This window comes from Arachis ipaensis, chromosome B1, assembly GCF_059453495.1.
Source record: "Arachis ipaensis isolate K30076 ecotype BB chromosome B1, ASM5945349v1, whole genome shotgun sequence".
Classification (NCBI taxonomy): domain Eukaryota; kingdom Viridiplantae; phylum Streptophyta; class Magnoliopsida; order Fabales; family Fabaceae; genus Arachis; species Arachis ipaensis.
The window spans coordinates 92,450,944-92,475,186 of record NC_142436.1 but is presented as its reverse complement, the minus strand read 5'-3'; the positions used below and the strand labels follow the sequence as shown (position 1 = coordinate 92,475,186).

At 38.4% G+C, this 24,243-nt stretch overlaps 1 non-coding gene across 1 annotated transcript; it reads left to right on the top strand.

Annotated features, from left to right (window-relative positions):
* Nucleotides 1-677: 677 nt before the first annotated feature.
* LOC148577475 (small nucleolar RNA R71) lies at nucleotides 678-785 on the top strand. Its single transcript, XR_015904527.1, has one exon. It is a non-coding gene; the product is annotated as a small nucleolar RNA R71 (small nucleolar RNA).
* The last annotated feature ends 23,458 nt before the right edge of the window (nucleotides 786-24,243 follow it).

Genomic DNA, 24,243 nt, shown 5'->3' with positions numbered 1-24,243 from the left:
ATCCTTTTACTCAGCTGGCCCACTTGTGCCTCCAAATTTCTAATGGACGACCTTGTTTCATTCATGAAACTCACAGTGGCCTTAGATAGATCAGAGACTAAGTTTGCTAAATTAGAAATATTTTGTTAAGAGTTCTCTGTCTGTTGCTGAGTGGATGATGGAAAAGGTTTACTATTGTTAAACCTATTTCTTCCACCATTATTAAAGCCTTGTTGAGGCTTTTGATCCTTCCATGAGAAATTTGGATGATTTCTCCATGATGGGTTATAGGTGTTTCCATAAGGTTCACCCATATAATTTACCTCTGCTATTGCAGGGTTTTTAGGATCATAAGCTTCTTCTTCAGAAGATGCCTCTTGAGTACTGTTGGATGCAACTTGCATTCTATTTAGACTCTGAGAAATCATATTGACTTGCTGAGTTAATATTTTGTTCTGAGCCAGTATGGCATTCAGAGTATCAATTTCAAGAACTCCCTTCTTCATAGGCGTCCTATTACTCACAGGATTCCTATCAGAAGTGTACATGAACTGGGTATTAGCAACCATGTTAATGAGTTCTTGAGCTTCTGCAGACGTTTTCTTTAGGTGAATGGATCCACCTGCAGAAGTATCCAATGACATCTTAGCCAATTCAGATAGACCATCATAGAATATGTCTAGGATGGTCCATTCTGAAAGCATGTCAGAAGGACACTTTTTGGTCAGTCCTTTGTATCTCTCCCAAGCTTCATAGAGGGATTCACCTTCTTTCTGTCTGAAGGCCTGAACATCCACTCTAAGCTTACTCAGCTTTTGAGGAGGAAAGAACTTCTAAGAAAGCCTTGACCAGCTTATCCCAAGAGTTCAGGCTATCCTTAGGTTGAGAGTCCAACCATACTCTAGCCCTGTCTCTTACAGCAAAAGGGAAAAGCATGAGCCTGTAGACTTCAGGATCTACTCAATTAGTCTTAACAGTATCACATATCTGCAACAATTCAGTTAAGAACTGAAAGGATCTTCAGATGGAAGTCCATGAAACTTGCAGTTCTGCTGCATCAGAGAAACTAATTGAGGTTTCAGCTCAAAGTTGTTTGCTCCAATGGCAGGAATGGAGATGCTTCTTCCATGTAAATTGGAATTAGGTGCAGTAAAGTCACCAAGCATTCTCCTTGTATTGTTGTTGGTTTCGGCTGCCATCTCTTTTACTTGTTCGAAATTTTCAATAAGGTTGTCTCTGGATTGTTGTAATTTAGCTTCTCTTAGTTTCCTCTTCAGAGTCCTTTCAGGTTCTGGATCAGCTTCAACAAGAATGCCTTTTTCTTTGTTCCTGCTCATAAGAAAGAGAAGAGAACAAGAAAAGAAGAGGAATCCTCTATGTCACAGTAAAGAGGTTCCTTATTGTTAGTAGAAGAAGAAAAGGAATAAGGGTGAAGAAGAATGAAGAATCCAAACACAAGGGTAAGGATAGGAGCAGTGATGTGAGATGAAGAGAAGTGTTAGTACATGAATAAATAATTAGAAGGAGATGAGGGAGAAGGATTTTCGAAAATTATTTTTGAAAAAGGATTAGTGATTTTCGAAAATAGTTTTTGAAAAAAGGTTAGTTTTCGAAAATTAAAATCAAAAATTAAAATAATTAGTTAATTAAAAAGAAATTTTTGAAAAGAGGGAAGATATTTTTGAAAATTAGAGACAGAGAGAGTTAGTTAGGTAGTTTTGAAAAAGATAAGAAACAAACAAAAAGTTAGTTAGTTAGTTGAAACAAATTTTGAAAAGATAAGGAGTTAGGAAGTTAGAAAAGATATTTTGAAATTAAGTTTTTGAAAAAGATATGATAAGAAGATATTTTTGAAAAGATATGATTGAAATTAGTTTTGAAAAAGGTTTGATTTTTAAAATCACAATTAATGACTTGATTCACAAGAAATCACAAGATATGATTCTAGAACTTAAAGTTTGAATCTTTCTTAACAAGTAAGTAACAAACTTGAAATTTTTGAATCAAAACATTAATTGATGATGTTATTTTCGAAAATTATGTGATAAAGATAAGAAAAAGATTTTTGAAAAATATTTTAAAATTTTCGAAAATAACTAAGAAAAATGAAAAAGATTTGATTTTTGAAAAAGATTTTGAAAAAGATAAGATTTTTAAATTGAAAATTTGATTTGACTCATGAGAAACAACTAGATTTTTAAAAATTTTTGAAAAACTCAAATCTAATATTCGAAATTTTGGGAGAGAAAAAGGGAAAGATATTTTTTTGATTTTTGAATTTTTAATGATGAGAGAGAAAAACATGAAAATAATGCAATGCATGAAAATTTTTGGATCAAAACAATGAATGCATGCAAGAATGCTATGAATGTCAAGATGAACACCAAGAACACTATGAAGATCATGATGAACATCAAGAACATATTTTTGAAAATTTTTATATGCAAAGAAAACATGCAAGATACCAAACTTAGAAATCTTTCATGTTTAGACACTATGAATGCAAAAATGCACATGAAAAACAAGAAAAGATGCAAAACAAGAAAACATCAAGATCAGACAAGAAGACTTACCAAGAACAACTTGAATATCATGAAGAACACTATGAATGCATGAATTTTTCGACAAATGCAAGATGAACATGCAATTTACACCAAACTTATAACATGACACATGACTCAAACAAGAAACATGAAATATTTTTTATTTTTATAATTTTATGATTTTTTTTGTATCTTTATTTTATATTTTTTTCGAAAATCATTTGAAGAAGAAAAATAAGGATTCCAAAATTTTTAATATGAATTCCAGGAATCTTATGCTCTTTAGTCTAAAGCTCCAATCAACGGGTCAGGCATGGCTTAATAGCCAGCCAAGCTTTAGTATGTAACTCAGACATGACACGCCTAACATGCCCTATCCAAAAGAATTAGACATGGCTTTACAACCAGGCAGGCTTCAACATTCTTCATGAAACACTAGAATTCATTCTTAAAAATTCTGAAGAAAAATATATTTTTGAAAACATTTATTTTAAATTTTTTTTTTTCGAAAACAAAGGAGAAAATTTTTGAAAGATTTTTGAAAAAATTTTTTTTTGAAAACTTTTTGAAAATAAGAAGAAAATTACCCAATCTAAGTAACAAGATGAACCGTCAGTTGTCCAAACTCGAACAATCCCCGGCAACGGCGCCAAAAACTTGGTGCACGAAATTGTGATCATCAATGGCGCCATCAACATGGTACGCTCAATTGTAATCTCAACTTTTTATCACAACTTCGCACAACTAACCAGCAAGTGCACTGGGTCGTCCAAGTAATAAACCTTACGTGAGTAAGGGTCGATCTCACGGAGATTGTTGGTATGAAGCAAGCTATGGTCATCTTGTAAATCTCAGTCAGGCGGATATAGAATGGTTATGGAGTTTTCAAATATTAATAATAAAATAGGGATAGAAATACTTATGTAAATCCTTGGTGAGAATTTCAGATAAAAGCATGGAGATGATTTCATCCCTATAAACCTCTACTTTCCTGCTGTCTTCATCCAATCAGTCTTACTCCTTTCTATGGCTGGCTTTATGTAAGGACATCACCGTTGTCAATGGCTACTTTTAATCCTCTCTGGAAAATGGTCCGATGCGCTGTCACTGCATGGCTAATCGTCTGGAGGCATCACCTTTGTCAATGGGTGCATCCCATCCTCTTGTGAAAATGGTCCAAATGCTCTGTCACAGCACGGCTAATCATCTGAGGTTCTCGATCATACTGGAATAGGATTCACCCTCCTTTTGCGTCTGTCACTACGCCCAGCACTCGCGAGTTTGAAGTCTGTCACAGTCATTCAATCCCAGAGTCCTATTCGGAATACCACAGACAAGGTTTAGACTTTCCAGACTCTCATGAATGCCGCCATCAATCTAGCTTATACCACAAAGATTCTGATTAAGAGATCCAAGAGATAATAATTCAATCGAAGGTAGAACGGAAGTGGTTGTCAGGCACGCGTTCATAGGGAATGATGATGATTGTCACGCTCATCACACTCAGGTTGAAGTGCTAATGAATATCTTAGAAGTGGAATAAGTTGAATTGAATAAAAAAGCAGTAGTACTTTGCATTAATCTCTGAGGAACAGCAAAGCTCCACACCTTAATCTATGGAGTGTAGAAACTCTACTGTTGAAAATACATAAGTGAAAGGTTCAGGCATGGCCGAATGGCCACCCCCAAAACGTGATCAAAGATGATCCAAAGATCATAAGATGTCTAATACAATAGTAAAAAGTAATATTTATACTTAACTAGTTACTAGGGTTTACAGAAGTAAGTAATTGATGCATAAATCCACTTTCGGGGTGCACTTGGTGTGTGCTTGGGCTGAGCTTGAATGTTACACATGCAGAGGCTCTTTCTGGAGTTGAACGCTAGGTTGTAACGTATTTCTGGCGTTCAACTCTGGTTTGTGACTTGTTTCTGGCGTTTAACTCCAGATAGCAGCGTAGAACTGGCGTTCAACGCCCTTTTACGTCATCTAAACTCGGCCAAAGTATGGACTATTATACATTTCTGGAAAGCCCTGGATGTCTACTTTTTAACGCAATTGAAAGCGCGACATATTGAGTTCTGTAGCTCTAGAAAATCCACTTTGAGTGCAAGGAGGTCAGAATCCAACAGCATCAGCAGTCCTTCTTTTACCTCTGAATCTGATTTTTGCTCAAGTCCCTCAATTTCAGCCAGAAAATACCTGAAATCACAGAAAAACACACAAACTCATAGTAAAGTCTAGAAATGTGAATTTAACATAAAAACTAATAAAAACATCCCTAAAAGTAACTAGATTCTACTAAAAACATACTAAAAACAATGCCAAAAAGCGTATAAATTATCCGCTCATCAGTAAGCTTTATGTTTGGCATCACCATTGTCAATGGCTACATCCCATCCTCTCAGTGAAAATGTTCCAAATGCGCTGTCACCGCACGGCTAATCATCTGTCGGTTCTCGATCATGTCGGAATAGGATCCATTGATCCTTTTGCGTCTGTCACTACGCCCAACACTCGCGAGTTTGAATCTCGTCACAGTCATCCCTTCCCAGATCCTACTCAGAATACCACAGACAAGGTTTAGACGTTCTGGATCTTAGGAATGACCGCCTATGATTCTAGCTTATACCACGAAGACTCTGATTTGAATCATGAGGCTAAGAGATATGCATTCAATCTAAGGTAGAACAGAGGTGGTTGTCAGGCACGCGTTCATAGGTGAGAATGATGATGAGTGTCACGGATCATCACATTCATCAAGTTTAAGTGCGAATGAATATCTTAGAATGGAAGCAAGCGTAATAGAATGGAAAACAGTAGTAATTGCATTAATTCTTGAAGAACAGCAGAGCTCCTCACCCCCAACAATGGGGTTTAGAGACTCATGCCGTAGAGAACACAACAAGAAACATGTAAAGTATCATGAGGTACAATATGAATCACTGAAAGTAGTATTTATAGTAAATTAGTGACCTAGGGTTACAGAAAATGAGTAAGCTAGGGTGTTAACTGTAAAATTCCACTTCTGGGGCCCACTTGGTTTGTGCTCGGGCTGAGCATTGAAGCTTTCATGTGTAGAGACATTTCTTGGAGTTAAACACCAGCTTTTACGCAAGTTTGGGCGTTTAACTCCAGCTTTTGTGCTAGTTCTGGAGTTAAACCCCAAAATTCTTGAGCTGACCTGGAACGCCTGTTTGGGCCATCAAATCTCGGGTAAAGTATGGACTATTATACATTGCTGGAAAGCCCAGGATGTCTACTTTCCAACGCAAGTGAGAACGCGCCAATTGGGTGTCTGTAGCTCCAGAAAATCCACCTCGAGTGCAGGGAGGTCAGAATCCAACAGCAACTGCAGTCCCTTTTCAGCCTCTGAATCAGATTTTTGCTCAGGTCCCTCAATTTCAGCCAGAAAATACCTGAAATCACAGAAAAACACACAAACTCATAGTAAAGCCCAGAAAAGTGATTTTTATTTAAAAACTAATAAAAACATAATAAAAACTAATTAAAATGTACTAAAAACATACTAAAAACAATGCCAAAAAGCGTATAAATTATCCGCTCATCACAACACCAAACTTAATTTGTTGCTTGTCCCCAAGCAACTAAAAATCAAATAGGATAAAAAGAAGAGAATATACATTGAATTCCAAAAACATCTATGAAGATCAGTATTAATTAGATGAGCGGGGCTTTTAGCATTTTGCCTCTGAACAGTTTTGGCATCTCACTTTATCCTTTGAAGTTCAGAATGATTGGCATCTATAGGAACTCAGAATCCAGATAGTGTTATTGATTCTCCTAGTTAAGTATGTTGATTCTTGAACACAGCTACTTTATGAGTCTTGACCGTGGCCCTAAGCACTTTGTTTTCCAGTATTACCACCGGATACATAAATGCCACAGACACATAACTAGGTGAACCTTTTCAGATTGTGACTCAGCTTTGCTAGAGTCCCCAATTAGAGGTGTCCAGAGCTCTTAAGCACACTCTTTTTATTTTTTTTTGCTTTGGATCACGACTTTAACCGCTCAGTCTCAAGTTTTCACTTGACACCTTCACGCCACAAGCACATGGTTAGTGACAGCTTGGTTTAGCCGCTTAGGCCAAGATTTTATTCCTGTGGGCCCTCCTATCCACTGATACTCAAAGCCTTGGATCCTTTTTATTTTTCCCTTGCCTTTTGGTTTAAAGGTCTATTGGCTTTTTCTGCTTGCTTTTTCTTTTTCTTTCTTTTTCTCCCTCTTTTCTCTTTTTTTTGCATTTTTTATGCTGCAAGCTTTCTATTCACTGCTTTTTCTTGCTTCAAGAATCAATTTTATGATTTTTCAGATCATCAGATAACATTTCTCCTTTTCCCAACATTCTTTCAAGAGCCAACAATTTTAACATTCATGAATCAACAAATTCAAAAATATGCACTGTTCAAGCATTCATTCAAAAAAACGAAAGTATTTCCACCACATCAAAATAATTAATCTATTTTAAAATTCGGAATTCATGCACTTCTTTTTCTTTTTCAATTGAAAACATTTTTCATTTAAGAGAGGTGATGGATTCATTTTCATAGCTTTAAGGCATAGACACTAAGACACTAGTGATCATGTAATAAAGACACAAACATAGATAAACATAAAGCATAAAAATTCGAAAAAAACAGAAGATAAAGAACAAGGAGATTAAAGAACGGGTCTACCTTAGTGATGGCGGCTAGTTCTTCCTCTTGAAGATCTTATGGAGTGCTTGAGCTCCTCATTGTCTCTTCCTTGCCTTTGTTGCTGCTCTCTCATGACTCTTTGATCTTTTCTAATTTCATGAAGGAGGTCCACCCTTAGTTGTCCCCTATTAGAACTTAATTCTCCTAGGGAGGTGTTAATTTGCTCCCAATAGTTTTGTGGAGGAAAATGCATCCCTTCAGGCATCTCAGGGATTTTGTGATGATAATTTTCCTCATGCTCTTGTTGAGGTCCATGAGTGGGCTCTCTTGTTTGCTCCATCCTTTTCTTAGTGATGGGCTTGTCCTCTTCAATGAGGAGTCTTGGCCACAACTTCATAGAAGTGGTCTTGATGGACCTTTGAGATGAATCTCTCCATCTCTCATGACTCGAAGGTGGAAGCAATTGCCTTTCCATTCCTCTTTCTATAGGTTTCTCTGGCCTTAGGTGCCATAAATGGTTATGGAAAAACAAAAAAAGCTGAGCTTTTCCACACCAAACTTAAAAGGTTTGCTCGTCCTCGAGCAAAAGAATAAAGAAAGGAGGAGAAGAAGAAGAGTTGGATGAGATGGAGGTGTGTGAATTATTCGGCCAAGGGGGGTTTTAGGTGGTTAAGATGTGGAAAAGGAAGGAGTGATGGTTTGAATTTGAGTGGGTGGGTGTAGGTGGTTTGTATGACGGTTTTGGAGGAGTAATAGAGGTGATTGGTAGAGGTTATTTGGGGAAGAGTATTATGAAAAGGTGTGAAGAAGTAAGAGAGTGATTTGAGGTTGGGGATCCTGTGGGGTCCACAGATCCTGAGGTATAAAGGATTTCCTATTCCTGCACCAATTAGGCTTGCAAAACGCCCTTTGCTGCCAATCCTGGCATTAAATGCCAGGTTGCTGCCCATTTCTGGCGTTTAACGCCAGCTTCATGCCCTTTTCTGGCGTTAAACGCCAGTCTGGTGCCCATTTCTGGCGTTAAACGCCCAAAATGGTGCCAGACTGGGCGTTTAACTCCCATTCTGCTGCCTTTACTGGTGTTTAAATGCCAGTAGGCTTCTCCTCCAGGGTGTGCTGTTTTTCATTCTGTTTTTCAGTTTGTTTTTGCTTTTTCAATTGTTTTTGTGACTTCATGATGCGCATAAACTAGTTATGCCACGATTTAGGAAATTGCACGATCGGCAAAATTCCTTCCGGCAAGTGCACCGGTTATCGTCAAGTAAAAACTCACAATAGAGTGAGGTCGAATCCCACAAGGATTGGTTGAGTGAGCAATTCGGATTAGAAGTGTGTTCTAGTTGAGCGGAATCAAGATTTAGATGAGAATTGCGGAATGTAAAATTTGCATGAATTAAAGAGCGAGAAGCTAAATTGCTGAAATTAAAAGGGATGGGGGTGATTGCATGAATTTAATTGCAGAATGTAAAGAGAAAGTGGAAATCAGAAATGGGGAATTCATTGGGTTATAGGAGATATTGAGATCTCCGAATCAAAACATGTTTATCTCTTCCTCAACCAATGCGTTCATTGAATTTTGCTTGGCAATCTTATATGATTGGATCCCAATCCCTTGGCTCACCAATTCTCTCTAAAAACAAACAAATTCCCAATCCCTTGGTTTAAATGTTCATAAGAAGAGATGATGCTCGATCACTGATTATACCACACAGTTTCATGAACCACAATTTGGTAGGATTACATGTCACAATATCCATCCAAACCCCAATCCAATTCACTGTGAGAAAGCTTCTCTAGCATGAATCCTCCATTCCTTTCCCAAGGTTTCGAAGGATTCCAATTATGGGTAGTTTCTTTCCCAAGACAACTACCCAATGGAATTAGATCGAGAAGCTTTCTAACAAAATTCAAGAGAAAAGATTGAAGAAGAAGATAAACTATTATTGATTCATTGAATTACAATAGAGCTCCCTAACCCAATGAAAAGGGGTTTAGTGAGTCATAGCTCTGAATTCAATTTACAAAGATAAAAGAAAATGATCCAAAGTTCTCCGTGTGTAAGTCCCCCTCAGGGGCTGGATTCCCCTTCAATCCCCCCGTTTTTTTCCTCAAATGCAGAAACTAAGGCCTTTAAATAGGCTCCCTAAATTACAAAATGAAAATGAAATTCAAAGCAAATTACAATCAAATGAAAATAAACTATTCTAGATGATTCTTGTGGCCTTGATTTGGTGTTGTTGATGGGCCTTGCTTGCTTGAAGGGTAGAGTGACATAATTGATCCAAAAAGGATAATGATCCATTAAACTACACTCAAACGTTGCACCCCCCTTTCTTGAGTCGTCACTTTGTTCTCTTGTCAACCTTGCCAATTTGATGCCAAATATAGACTATTATACCTCGTTGGAAAGCTATGGATGTCAGCTTTCTAACGCAACTGGAAGCACCTCAATTGGATTTCTACAACTCGAGTTATACTCCATGGAAGGTGAAGAGGTCAGCTGGCCTGATTGCATGTTGGTACTATGCTCTTCTATGCACATTACGGGGCTGTTTTCTCCCTCAATTTTTAGTATCCACCATGCATGCCATATATGCTTGGAAAGCTCTAGATGTCTTCTTTCCAATGCATTTTGAATCACCTCATTTGGAGTTTTGTAGCTCAAGTTATTTATGTTTGAAGAAGGCATGGTCAAGCTGTTCCATATAACACGTTTAAGCTCCAGTTTAAGCTTAAACTGGAGCTTAAACGCTGGCACTCCCTGGAGGCACAAGCTCGAGCACGTTTAAGCTTCAGTTTAAGGTTAAACTGAAGCTTAAACGTGGAAATGAGAAAGCAACCCTGGAGGAGAAAAATAGTCGAACACGTTTAAGCTCCAGTTTAAGGTTAAACTGGAGCTTAAACGTGGAATGCTCCTGGTGCCTTTCTTACTTCTGGCGTTTAACCTCCAGTTTAAGGTTAAACTGGAGGTTAAACGTGGAAATGCTCCCCTGGTGAGATTCTCACTTCTGGCGTTAACCTCCAGTTTAAGGTTAAACTGGAGGTTAAACTTCAATTCCAGCATTATATGGCTTGGTAGTTTAAGTTCCAGTTTAAGCTTAAACTGGAACTTAAACTCCACATGTGATATTCAAGCTTCCTTTATTGATTTTGTTGCTTCCTTGCCTAGCCTCTTCTTCCCTGAAATCATCCAAACAATTGCATCAAAGTCTTGCAAAATTTCATGAGAAATCTTCCATTCATAGCATTCAAGTAATATAACTAAAAACTCATGGAATTTGCATCAAAATCTTCATGTTGAATGATTTAAGACAAGCATGACTATTTGGCCCAAATGATTACTTAAGGCTCAAGAAAATGCATAAAATAACTAAAAATAAAAGAAAAAGGCTAGTGAAACTAGCCTAAGATGCCTTGGCATCACTTCACATGATCATCAACCTACAGAAAACATAAAATAACAATGGAAAATAGAAATTAACATAGATAAGTAAAATTGGGTTGCCTCCCAACAAGCGCTTCTTTAATGTTAGTAGCTTGACAGTGGGCTCTCATGGAGCCTCACAGATACTCAGAGCATGATGATGGCCTCTTAACACCAAACTTAGAGTTTGGTTGTGGCCTTCCAACACCAAACTTAGATTTTGAATGTGGGGATTTTATTTGACTCTTTATTGAGAGAAGCCTTTCATGCTTCTTCCTTTTCCTGTCTGCAGACCATAGTGCTTCCTGAATGGCGAAGAGTTGCTCATCCGGAAAGGTTTCAGAGATCTCAGTAGGAGGGTGGGACGCCCCTGCTACTGGTTCTATCTGGGACAGGTGATCAGCTACCTAGTTCTCTGTCCCTTTTCTATCTCTTATTTCTGTATCAAATTCTTGCAGAAGCAACACCCATCTTATAAGCCTGGGTTTTGAATCCTGCTTTATGAGTAGGTATTTAAGAGCATCATGGTCAGTATACACAATCACTTTTGAACCTACTAAATAGGATCTAAACTTGTCAATGGCATAAACCACTATAAGTAACTCTTTTTCTGTGGTTGTGTAATTCTTCTGTGCATCATTTAAAACACGGCTAGCATAGTAAATGACGTGCAGAAGCTTGTTATGCTTCTGTCCCAACACTGCATCAATGGCATGGTCACTGGCATCACACATTAGTTCGAATGGTAATGTCCAGTCAGGTGCAGAGATGACTGGTGCTGTGACCAGCTTGGCTTTCAGGGTCTCAAACGCCTGCAGACACTCTGTGTCAAACACAAATGGCGTGTCAGCAGCTAGCAGGTTCCTTAGAGGTTTTGCAATTTTTGAAAAATCCTTTATGAACCTCCTATAGAATCCTGCATGCCCCAGAAAGCTTCTGATTGCCTTAACATTGGTAGGTGGTGGTAATTTCTCAATTACCTCTACCTTGGCTTGATCCACCTCTATTCCCTTGCTTGAAATTTTGTGCCCAAGGACAATTCCTTCAGTCACCATAAAGTGACATTTTTCCCAGTTTAAGACCAGGTTAGTCTCTTGGCACCTTTTCAAGACAAGTACTAGATGATCAAGACAGGAGCTGAATGAGTCTCCAAATACTGAAAAGTCATCCATGAAGACTTCAAGGAACTTCTCTTCCATATCAGAGAAGATAAAGAGCATGCACCTCTGAAAGGTTGCAGGTGCATTGCACAGACCAAAGGCATTCTTCTGTAAGCAAATACTCCAGAAGGACATGTGAATGCTGTTTTCTCTTGGTCTTGAGGATCTACTGCAATTTGGTTGTAACCTGAATAGCCATCCAAAAAGCAGTAATATTCATGACCTTCTAGTCTCTCTAGCATCTGGTCTATGAATGGTAAAGGAAAGTGATCCTTTCGGGTGGCTGTATTGAGCCTTCTGTAGTCAATACACATACGCCACCCTGTAACTGTTCTTGTAGGAACCAGTTCATTCTTTTCATTATGAACCACTGTCATGCCTCCCTTCTTGGGGACAACGTGGACAGGGCTCACCCAGGGGCTATCAGAAATAGGATAAATAATCCCAGCCTCTAGTAACTTAGTGACCTCTTTCTGCACCACTTCCTTCATGGCTGGATTTAGCCGCCTCTGTGGTTGAACCACTAGTTTAGCATTATCCTCCAATAGGATCTTGTGCATGCATCTTGCTGGGCTAATGCCCTTAAGGTCACTTATGAACCACCCAAGAGCTGTCTTGTGTGTCCTTAGCACTTGAATTAGTGCTTTCTCTTCTTGTGGATTTAGAGCAGAGCTTATGATCACTGGAAAAGTGTCACCCTCTCCCAGAAATGCATATTTCAGGGATGGTGGTAGTGGTTTGAGCTCGGGTTTAGGAGGTTTCTCCTATTTCTGAGGGATTTTCAGAGGTTCTTTTATTTCCTCTGATTCCTCCAGATCAGGCTGAACATCTTTAAAGATGTCCTCTAGCTCTGATTCAAGACTTTCAGTCATATTGACCTCTTCTACCAGGGAGTCAATAATATCAACGCTCATGCAGTCATTTGACGTGTCTGGATGCTACATAGCTTTGACAACATTTAACTTGAACTCATCCTCATTGACTCTCAGGGTCACTTCCCTTTTTTGAACATCAATGAGAGTTCGTCCAGTTGCTAGGAAAGATCTTCCTAGAACCAGAGTTGCACTCTTGTACTCCTCCATTTCCAGCACTACAAAGTCAGTGGGAAAGGCAAATGGCCCAACCTTGATAATCATGTCCTCAGTTATGCCTGATGGGTATTTAATGGAGCCATCAGCAAGTTGAAGACATATCCAGGTTGGTTTGACTTCTTCATCCCAAGCTTTCTGATAGTGGATGCAGGTATTAGGTTGATACTTGATCCAAGGTCACATAGAGCTGTCTTCGTACAAGCACCCTCTATTGTGCATGGTATCATAAAGCTCCCTGGATCTTGAAGCTTCTCTGGTAAGCTTTTCAGAATGACTGCACTGCATTCTTCAGTGAGAAACACTTTTTCAGTTTCTCTCCAATCCTTCTTATGACTTAAGATCTCTTTCATGAACTTAGCATAAGAGGGTATTTGCTCAAGTGCCTCTATAAACGGGATCTTTATTTCAAGAGTCCTGAGATAGTCTGCAAAGCGGGCAAATTGTTTATCCTGTTCCGCTTGGCGGAGCTTCTGAGGATAAGGCATCTTGGCTTTATATTCTTCAACCTTGGTTGCTGCAGGTTTATTCCCTACAGAAGTGGTTGAAGAAGCTTGCTTAAGGGGGTTGTTATCAGCACTTGCAAGTGTCTGACCCCTTTGTGGCGTTTGAACGCCAGGATTGGATGCTTTTTGGGCGTTTAACACCAGATTGCAGCCCTTTTCTGGCATTTGAACTCCAGATTTGGCTACCCATTGGGCGTTTAACGCCACTTTCTTACCCTTTTCTGGCGTTTGAATGCCAGAGTTATTCCTCTTTGGGCTCTTGATGTCCTCAGAGGGATCTTGGGTAGTGGTTTGGTCATCCTCTGTCATTTGTTCCTTTCTTGACTTTTTGCTATTTTGAGTTGAGTTATTCAATGTCTTTCTGCTCCTTAGTTGGATAGCTTGGCATTCTTCTGTTATCTGTTTAGATAGCTGCTGTCTTGTCTAATTCAATTGTGCTTCTATATTCTTGTTAGCATTTTTAGTGTCTTGGAGCATCTCTTTGAATTCTGCTAATTGTTTTGTCATAAAGAGTAATTGCTGATTAAGTTCAACAATCTGTTCTTGAGGATTAGGATCAGTAGTTACTGCCATAGCCTCTTCTTTTATGGAGGACTCACTGTTTGAGTACAGATGTTGATTTCTAGCAACTGTATCTATGAGCTCTTGAGCTTTTTCAATTGTTTTTCTCATGTGTATAGATCCACTAGCTGAGTGGTCTAGGGACATCTGAGCTTTTTCTGTAAGCCCATAGTAGAAGATGTCTAACTGTACCCACTCTTAAAACATTTCAGAGGGGCATTTTCTCAGCATCCCTCTGTACCTCTCCCAAGTATTATAAAGGGATTCATGATCCTCTTGTTTAAAGCCTTGGATGTCCAGCCTTAGCTGTGTCATCCTTTTTGGAGGGTAAAATTGATTCAGGAATTTATCTGTTAATTGTCTCCATGTTTTTATGCTTGCTGTGGGTTGGTTATTTAACCACCTCTTAGCTTGATCTTTTACAGCAAATGGAAATAGTAGTAATCTGTAGACATCCTGATCCACTTCTTTATCATGTACTGTGTCAGCAATTTGTAAGAACTGTGCCAGAAACTCAGTAGGTTCTTCTTGTGGAAGACCGGAATACTGGCAATTTTGCTGCACCATGATAATGAGCTGAGGATTTAGCTCAAAGTTGCTTGCTTTGATGGGAGGTATACAGATGCTACTCCCATATGCAGCTGTAATGGGGTTAGCATATGACCCCAGAGTCCTTCTAGGCTGTTCGTTTCCACTTATGTCCATGATGGAGAAAAGGGAATTGACAAGAATTGCAATTAAATTATATTTTTATTTTTTTATTTTATTTAATTAAAAGTGACCGAAAATAATAAAATAAAATAAAAGGAAAATAAAATAAAATTTCAAAAACTAAAAGAAAATAAAATCAAAGCAAATTGGAAACTAAATTAATTAATCAATTAAAAAGATTTTGAAATTAGCAATTAAAAAGATATGATTGAAAATTATTTTGAAAAAGATATGATTTAGAAGATATGATTGCAAATTAAAAAAAATATGATTGAGAATATATGATTGAAAAAAATTAAAAAGATTTTATTTTTGAAAAAGATTTGAAAAGATCAATTTTTTAAATTATAATATTGACTTGACTAAAAAAAGATATGATTTTGAAAATCTTTGACTAAATTAATGCAAAATTTTGAAATTTATGAGTAAAATAAGGAAAGGATATTTTTTTTTATTTTTGAATTTTAATGCGGAAAGAGAAAAACAACAAAATGACACTAAACTTAGAAATTTTAGATCAAAATACAGAGAACAAATAAGAAAACTTCGAATGTCAAGATGAACACCAAGAACACTTTGAAGATCAAGATGAACACCAAGAACAAATTTTTAAAAAATTTTTAAGTAAATAAAAGCACAAAAATACCAAACTTAAAATTTTTAGAAAATAAAGCACAAATTTTCGAAAAATTAAAAGAAAACACAAAAGAGACACCAAACTTAGAAATTTTAAAAATCAAGAAAGAACTAAAGACATGCAATTTCAAAAAATTAAAAGAAAATAAAAGCATGCAATTGACACCAAACTTAAAATATGAAACTAAACTCAAATAAAAGACTCTAAACCAACAAAAATAAAATATTCCTAATCTAAGCAACAAGATAAACCGTCAGTTGTCCAAACTCGAACAATCCCCAGCAACGGCGCCAAAAACTTGGTGCACAAAATTACAATCACACTTTTGCAACTCCGCACAACTAACCAGCAAGTGCACTGGGTCGTCCAAGTAATACCTTACGTGAGTAAGGGTCGATCCCACAGAGATTGTCGGCTTGAAGCAAGCTATGGATATCAATAGTTCTCAGATTTAATTGTAAAAAAAAGTAAAAGAACATTAAATAAATACTTGTTATGCAGTAACGAAGAACAGGTTGAGGCTTTGGAGATGCTTTGTCTTTTGAATCTCTGCTTTCCTACTGTCTTCTTTTTCATGCACGCAAGACTCCTTCCATGGTAAGCTTTATGTTGGGCATCACCGTTGTCAATGGCTACATCCTGTCCTCTCAGTGAAAATGTTCCAAATGCGCTGTCACCGCACGGCTAATCATCTGTCGGTTCTCGATCATGTCGGAATAGGATCCATTGATCCTTTTGCGTCTGTCACTACGCCCAACACTTGTGAGTTTGAAGCTCGTCACAGTCATCCCTTCCCAGATCCTACTCAGAATACCACAGACAAGGTTTAGACGTTCCGGATCTCAGGAATGACCGCCTATGATTCTAGCTTATACCACGAAGACTCTTATTTGAATCATGAGGCTAAGAGATATGATTCAATCTAAGGTTGAACGGAGGTGGTTGTCAGGCACGTGTTCATAGGTGAGAATGATGATGAGTGTCACGGATCATCACATTCATCAAGTTGAAGTGCGAATGAATATCTTAGAATGGAAGCAAGCGTAATAGAATGGAAAACAGTAGTAATTGCATTAATTCATGAAGAACAGCAGAGCTCCTCACCCCCAACAATGGGTTTAGAGACTCATGCCGTAGAGAACACAACAAGAAATGTGTAAAGTATCATGAGGTACAATATGAATCACTGAAAGTAGTATTTATAGTAAACTAGTGACCTAGGGTTACAGAAAATGAGTAAGCTAGGGTGTTTATTGTAAAATTCCACTTCCGGGGCCCACTTGGTGTCTGCTCGGGCTGAGCATTGAAGTTTTCATGTGTAGAGACATTTCTTGGAGTTAAACGCCAGCTTTTATGCCAGTTTGGGCGTTTAACTCCAGCTTTTGTGCCAGTTATGGAGTTAAACGCCAGAATTCTTGAGCTGACTTGGAACGCCTGTTTGGGCCATCAAATCTCGAGCAAAGTATGGACTATTATACATTTTTGGAAAGCCTAGGATGTCTACTTTCAAACGCAATTGAGAGCGCGCCAATTGGGCTTCTGTAGCTCCAGAAAATCCACTTTGAGTGCAGGGAGGTCAGAATCCAACAGCATCTGCAGTCCTTTTTCAGCCTCTGAATAAGATTTTTGCTCAGGTCCCTCAATTTCAGCCAGAAAATATCTGAAATCACAAAAAAACGCACAAACTCATAGTAAAGCCCAGAAAAGTGATTTTTATTTAAAAACTAATAAAAACATAATAAAAACTAACTAAAATGTACTAAAAACATACTAAAAACAATGCCAAAAAGCGTATAAATTATCCGCTCAACAGAGGGTTAAGTGCAAAACTAGTTTATAGCCACAAAAACCCAAATTACCCAAAGATAATAGAATTATATGTCAGATATCCCAATTAGTTCATGTAATTAGCAATTTAGGAGGAATTTGTTTTCAAGCTATTGTCCAAGCGAGATAACTTTCTCAAGAATCACAATAACTCATGTAGGATAAGGGTCATATTCTCCTTCCACCCAAATTCATAAGATTAAGACCGAAAACAATCCTTGAAACTGAATCAGTATATTAATTAAAATAGAAAAGCAATAGTCTTAATCCATAGAAGATAAACAAAGCTCCTAACCTTAACCGAAGAGGTTTAGTGGCTCAAAACTTGCAGAGAAAACTAGGGTTCTGAGAATTGAAACGTGCGGAAGAGAGAGAAGCTCCCTGATGTGAGAGATCTTTTCCTTTTTATACTAACCTAATTTGATTCGAAAATCAAATAAAATAATAAATCCTAAAACTAAAATATGTTGTTTGTAAATAAAAATTACAAAAGGAAAATAAAATATAACTAATACTAAATGCTAAATCCACTAGAGATACTCCAAGAGTGGGCGTTTCACATTCAAACCAAGCTTGCTGGGGTTAAATGCCATATTGGGTGTTTAGCACCCTAGAGGGAGTAACACCGTGCATGCTGCTGGTGCTAAACGCCAGCTTGGCGTTTAGCACCCCAAGGGGAGTACGCCAACTTTTTTGTTTTAGATCCAAACTCTGCCAAACTGCTCCAAATTTCACCTGAAATTATAAAAGTACTAAAACAACTCAAAGTAGCATCCAAAGAGAATTTTTGCACTAAAATATAATAAAACTTAATAAATTCCAACTAAAAACAACTAGAAAACAAAGGAAAAAGGGGTACAAGATGCAAACTTAAACCGTTGCTTGTCCTCATGCAAGTAAAACAATATAGGAACAAGAAGAGAAAATGCTTAAGACATGAGTTGTCAATTAAGCTCAGGTCTAGTTACTGAGTGGGGCTAATGACACTGTAACTCTGAGTAGCTTCGGCATCTTGCCACACTGTTTGTACAACAGAAGTACCAACAAGTGCACGGGGTCGTCCAAGTAATACCTGAGAGAGTCAGGGTCGATCCCACGAGGTTTGTGGCTTGAAGCAAGCAATGGTTGTCTTGAAGGTCTTAGTATGGAATAAAAAGTTTGTATATAGAATTAGATGAAGTATCATGAAACAATGAAAGGAATACTGTTTGGAATTATATGCTGGGAATAGTAAATAATAGGGATAGAGTTGAGAGTCGGTGTTGCTTTGTCTTTCTGAATGAACTCTGGTATTACTGTCTTCCTTGCTTGTGAATGATCTTCTTCTATGGCAGGCTGTAAGTGATCAAAGCCATTGCCCGTGGTCATTCAATTTGACGGAGGGTGAAGCTCTTAGCAAGTCATTCTCTTGGCGATCCTACTCAAAGCGCCACAGAGAAGGTCGAATATTCTGAATCAGAGAACGCTGCTTCTATGGATTCTAGCCTATACGACGGAGACCCTAATCTCCCCGAGAATTGGCTGAACTGGTGTCTCGAGAAGTCCCCAATGAAGTCATGGATTAACCGTCTGAGATATGTATAAACATAGCTGTTGGCTCGTGCTTTCCGGCCAAGTATTCACACGAACCCAAGGAGACGCGGGTGTTTGTCAGGCACGTTCGTCTCAATGTGCTGAACATAACTAATTGGTTAGATCATCCTATTCACCACGATGAAGATCGGATATACATCTTAGAGATAGATCAAACACAGATCGAAGAAGAAATAGAAATACTTTTATTAATTCATAGGACTCAACAAGGCTCCTCTCCTCAAACCAAAAGGTTTAGAAACTCATACTGAAAGTAAAAAAACAAAGTAAACGTCGAAAAAATAGTGTAAAAGGTCTGATGTTGTCTCCCAAAGATCATGTAAAATACACTTTAAATACTAAACCGATGACTAGTAAGGGTAAAACAATCTATCTATTGCTAAAATCCACTTCAGGGGTCCACTTGTGAGTGTTTGGGCTGAGCTTTGATGAGATCCATGTGCTTAGGCTTCCTTGGGTGTTGAACTCCAGTCCAGGCACCTTTTTGGGCGTTGGACTCTAGCTTGGAATCCCTTTTTAGCGCTAGACACCAGAACTGGTCAGATGGCTGGCGTTGAATACCAGTTTTGGGCCTTCTAATCCGAAGCAAGGTATAGACTAGTATATATTGTTGGAAAGATGTAGAAGTCAACTTTCAATAGCCATTAAGAATGCTCCATTTGAACTTCTGTAGCTCTAGAAAAGATCTTCCGAATGCAGGCAGTTTAGATCTGGATAGCATCTGCAATGCTTTCTCTGTCCCCGAATCAGACTTCTGCTCCACCTCCTCAATTTCAGCCAGAAAATGCTTGAAATTGTCCAAACACAGAAAAACTCATAGTAGAATCCAAATATATGAATTTAACACTAAAGCCTATAAAAACTTAATAAAAACTAAATAAAAACTACTAAAAACTATATGAAAATGATGTCAAAAAGCGTATAAAATATCCGCTCATCAGAACACCAAACTTAAACTATTGCTTGTCCCCAAGCAACTAAAAACACAGTAGGATAGAAAAGAAAATTAAGATGCAATAAATTTCTAAGTTTCAAATGAAGCTTAGTTAAAATTAGATGAGCGGGACTTAGTAGCTTTTTGCTTCTGAATAGTTTTTGCATCTCACTATCCATTGAAACTCATAGATGTTAGCATCTTTAGGAACTTAGAATCTAGATGATATTAGTGACTCTCTTAGTTAAGCTTATTTTGATTCTTGAAGACAGTTTTCTGAGTCTTGGCTGTGACCCTAAGCACTCTGTTTTCCAGTATTACCGCCGGATACTTTCATGCCACAGACACCTTACCTAGGTGAACCTTTTTAGATTGTGACTCAGCTTTGCTAGAGTCCCTAAATAGAGCTGTCCAGAGTTCTTAAGCACACTCTTTTTGCTTTGGACCACGGCTTTAACCGCTCAGTCTCAAGCTTTTCACTTGACACCTTCACGCCACAAGTACATGGTTAGGGACAACTTGGTTTAGCTGCTTAGCCAAGATTTTATTCCTTTAGGCCCTCCTATCCATTAATGCTCAAAGCCTTGGGTCCTTTTACCCTTAACTTTTGGATTAAAGGGTTACTAGCTTTTTCAATCTGCCCTCCTTTTCCTGCATTTTTGGGCAGTAATGGATTTTTCTTTTTTTATTATTTTTTCTTTTTCTTTTTCTCCATTTTTTTCTTGCATGCATATAATTTTTTTCTTTTGCAAAATGCTTTTTCTTTTGCTTTTTGCTTCTTTTTCTTGCTTCAAGAATCAATTTTCATATTTTTTAGATTATGAATAAAATTTTTTCTTTTTCCTTATTCTTTCAAGAGCCAACAATCATAAATTTCAACTTCAAATATGCACTGTTTAATCATACATTCAGAAAACAAAAGCAAATGACACCACATCAAACTAATTAAACTAGTCTTATTTTAAACTTGAAATTCATGCATCTCTTAGTTCTTTTCAGATAATTTTTTTTTATTTAAGCAAGGTGAGAGATATATGGAACGTTTTACATCTTTAAAACATCAATGCAAATGATCATGCAACTAGAACAAGAGAGTAGATAAATAAATAGAAAGAAAATAGAAAAATAACAGAGAAGGAGATAAAAGAGAAGGAATCTACCTGAATGATGGTGGCTAGTACTCCTCCTTGAGGATCCTATGTAGTGCCTGATCTCTTCAATGTCACTCCTTTGTCATTGTTGAGGCGGCTGCACAGGTTCATGTGCATGCTCTCTAGTTTGCTCCATCCTCTTCTTCTATAATTAAGAGTGGTAAAAGTTACAAAGCAGAGCTTTTGCATTACCAAACTTAAAAGTTTTTCTCGCCCTCTAGCAAATATGATCAATAGGGAGGAAGAAGGTGGCATAGGTGGAACTTCTGTGGGACCTCTTGGTCCTAAAAGGCTGGGGAATTCCAGATTCCTTGCTTCTCTGCATTGGCGTTTGAACGCCCAAGGGCTCCTCCCTGGCTGGCATGCAACGCCAGCAATGCCCCCTCTTGGGATGCTAAACGCCCAGGAGGGCTTCCTCATTGGCGTTCAACTTTAACACTCTTTCCAGAGTGTTCTATTTTCACTGCTGAAAATTCTGTCTCTGGACTGATGCACATGATCATGACTCTAAGACGGAAAGAAAAATAAAAATGAAAATAAAATAAAATAAGGTTGATTAAAGTTGGATTGCCTCCCAAAAAAGCGCTCTTTTAAAGTCACTAACTTCAACTTCACCTCCTTAAGGAGGTGAGTAAGGGATCAGATTTTTGCCCTTTACAGTGAATTTTCTGCCTGTCCTATCATAAATGAGCTCTACATGCTCTAGAGATAGGACACGACTCACTGTATGTGGTAGGAATGGATTTTTAGTGAAGACAACTCTCATGCCAGGTGAGAGGCCTTCAGTTGGGACTTTCTTGTTCCTCTAGCCTTTAGGTACTTTCTTCTTAGTACCTTTGTGCTTAGAGCGTGTTGAGGGCTGACCAACACCAAACTTACAATTGATGTCTGGGAGCTCTGTAAAGCTCTGCATAGAAAGAGAGGGTTGGCATACAAGGTGTTGCACAGTTGTCCCTTTCCTATTGGAGGGAGAATTAGGATTGGACATCTTAAAAAAGATGTAATCGTCTTCTAATTGGAAAACTATTTTTCCCTTAGCTACATTAATCAAAGCTTTTGCAGTAGCTAAGAAGGGTCTTCCAATGATGATGCAGTCATCCTCATCCTCTTCAATGTCTAAGACAATGAAGTTTGCAAGAATGTAGTGGTTTTCAAGTTTAACCAAGACATTCTCCACTAAGCCATATGGCTTCTTCATGGTCTTGTCTGCCATCTCTAAAGAGACGTATGCAGCTTGTACCTCAAGGATTCCCAACTTCTCCATTATAGAGAGTGGCATTGAGGTTGATGGTTGACCCTAGGTCACACAGAGCCTTTTCAGAGGTCAAGGTGCCTATGGTGCAAGGAATCAAGAAACGTCCAGGGTCTGAAAGCTTCTGAGGTAGCTCTTGCTGAACCAAAGCATGGAGTTTTTTGGTGAGCCGTGGAGGTTCTTCCTCCATAGGCTTTGTACCAAATAACTTGGTATTTAGCTTTACTAGAGCTCCTAGGAAATGAGCAACTTGCTCTTCCCTATTGTCTTCATCCTCACTTGAAGAAGAGTAGTCATCAGAAATTATGCACTACAGAAGTGCATTCAAAAGAACCTCAATAGTCTTTATGGTTTCCTTTGGTTTTGGGCTAGAGGGTTCTTGAGTGGGATTCAAGCACTCAAAGGATGTGCTTGTGTTGGCGTTTAACGCCAGCTCTGTCAGCCTATTGGGGGTTGAACACCCTTGCTGCCCACCTTGACTGGCATTAAATGCCAGTCCCTCTAGTATTCTGGGCGTTGAACGCCCAGCCGAGATGTTCGTGCTGGCATTCAACGCTAGCTTCCCTGGGGTGATGGGCGTTGAACGCCCAGTGAGGAGTTCCTAATTAGCGTTCAGTGCCAGAATGGCTGCTTGATTGGGCGTTGAATGCCTAGTGAGAGGTTCCTCACTTGCGTTCAATGCCAAAAAGCCTTCCTATTTGGGCGTTGAACGCGCAGCCAGTGCTTGCTTTTCTGCTAGGATAGGCATTAAACACCCAGTGAGGTCTTTCTCACTGGTGTTTAATGCCAGGCTTACTGCCATGGTGGGCGTTGAATGCCCAGTGAAGGCTTCTTCACTGGCGTTCAACGCGTTCCCATTATCCTCTAATTCGGCCTCAACCCCCATGGTTATGGCCTTGCACTCTTCTCTAGGATTAACCTTAGTATTACTGGGAAGAATGTCAGGAGGGATCTCTGGGATCCTTGATAAACCATTATTTTATGGTTTATATTGTGTTTAATTGTGTGGTTTTATCAAGTCTTTACCTGCTTATTCATATGATTACCATGTATTTACAATTCCTTCCCAAAATTACTCCATGGTTGAAAACTTGCTTCCTAGAGACTTTTAATTATGTATTTTAATTCTTCTTTATTCCACTCGATGCCGTGACCCCTGTGTTAAGTGTTTCATACTTTATAGGGAATGAATGACTTAGAAATTCGAGATGAGGCTTGCAAAAATGGAAGGAACACAAGAAATTAAGGAGATGACCAGCGAGAAGCGACGCGGACGCATGGATTACGCGACCGGGCGAAATGGAGAAATCGTAGTGACGGGCTCCCGTGCTGGACGCGAACGCATGGATTGGAAATTGTACGAGTGACGCGAATTCGTGGACGACGCGCAGGCGTGGCAAGGCAAAACGCTGGATGACGCGAACGCGTGGATGACGCGTTCGCGTGACATGCGCGATCTGCAGAATTTGCAGAATTCACTGGGGGTGATTTTGGGCCATGTTTTGACCTAGTTTTTGGCCCAGAAAAGCAGATTAGAGCCAGGGAACATGCAGAGAAGAGGGGAGACATTCATTCCGCATAATTTTTAGTTTTTAGATCTGAATTTACTCCTCCTCTAGGTTTTCTCTCTACACATTCATAGTTCTTAGGATTTTGTTTTTATTGCTTTTTGGATTGGGATATTGAGAAGAGTTATTACCTCCGCCAAGACTTCATCATTCTAGTTTGTTTTCCTTACTTGTCACTTACTGTTTCATATCCTTAATTTGTTCAGAATTGCTATTGGATTATTTTTAGAATTTATTAATACAAGAACTATTTTTATTTTTAATTGGTCTTTTGGATTATTATTTATCATGTCTTCATTTATTTCCCTTTCTTATTTTGTGAAGTTTACATTCATAATGAGCGAGTAGTTCCATAACTTGATTAGGAGTTGATTGAAAAGAGAACCTTGAGTTGGAATGCTCAAGAGTAAAATTGTAATTAGGTCTATTGTTGGATTGCCCTATAATCACTGACATTAATCCTTCCCAAGGGAGAGGATTAGAACGTGTGAATAGAAATAGACTTCCAACTTGCTTGACTTTCCTCTACCTGGTAAAGGATAACTAAGCAGAACAACCTTTAATTATCAACTAATCTTGGGAGAACCCCCAACAAGGATAGACTTTCCGACTAATCTACTCCCGATCAAGATTTTTATTTAAATTAC